Source organism: Primulina tabacum, chromosome 6 (genome assembly GCF_025594145.1).
Source record: "Primulina tabacum isolate GXHZ01 chromosome 6, ASM2559414v2, whole genome shotgun sequence".
In the NCBI taxonomy this organism is placed as follows: Eukaryota; Viridiplantae; Streptophyta; class Magnoliopsida; order Lamiales; family Gesneriaceae; genus Primulina; species Primulina tabacum.
This window is the reverse complement of record NC_134555.1, coordinates 33,525,018-33,525,976: the sequence shown is the minus strand read 5'-3', so window position 1 is coordinate 33,525,976 and position 959 is coordinate 33,525,018.

Below are 959 nucleotides of genomic sequence, written 5' to 3'. Positions count from 1 at the left end.
TAAAGATTATAACACACAGAAGACTCCTTACCTTAGGAGCGGGATGAGTGATACATCCGGCGCTCGCCGGTGAAGAACGCAAGCAAAGCTGGAGCTCGGGTATTGATATATTCCATCAAGAGAAAGGAGGCAGACTGGTAAGAAGGCCGACCACATAGGGGGAGCTAACCGAAAAACTCAGCTTTTCGGAGCGGACCAATCTTCCGCCCCCTCCCCCCTTACTCTCTCTATCCTGCGGGAAGCGCGAAGAGCTAAGCCACTAATGTCGTGGCGAAGGTTATACCTCAGAAAGTCAGCGAAGCTAAGATTTCGTTATGTCTTATATCCTTTCGATCGAGTGACAACTTCGTTTCTTTCATTGCCCTTTGTTTTACAAAAGTCAAAAAAAAAAGAATTCTTGATGTCGATTCATCCACACTTTCATTCCTTGTAGAGGAAGGCTAACTGCTTGCTGGCTGGGAGCTGTATGAGCAGTAACGTCCACGTACGGCTCCGTGAGAAGGGCGGTGGACAGAAATGGCCTTGTTGTACCTCACTCTCGTCTTCAATGGGGTCTGCTCTTTTTTTTTTGGGAGAGTATGCCAATATGATCTTAATGAGGTGCGGGGCTTTGCATCTGACATTCGTTGGGCTTCCCTTTTCGGGAGCCTGCGTCCCGGCGTTTTTGTGCAATAAACCCCTCCGGCCGAAGACTAGTGGTAGGTGGTCCCGCGGAGCTTTCGGAAAAGGGTAGCCTAGTGTGTAAGCACAGCAATGAACCGCGGCGAACCCTCAGACGACCTATCTAAGATTAGGGGGGAGATTCTCAGTAGTGGTGACCCTTTCACTCTTCCACGGACTGATACACATGTACCGAATGCTCATACGGGAAAGTTGACTCCTGGGTCTGGTTGCTCCGAGAAATCCTTTCTTTCTCGTCCACTCAGGGGGGTGCGGACACACCTGCGCGGATTACAGGT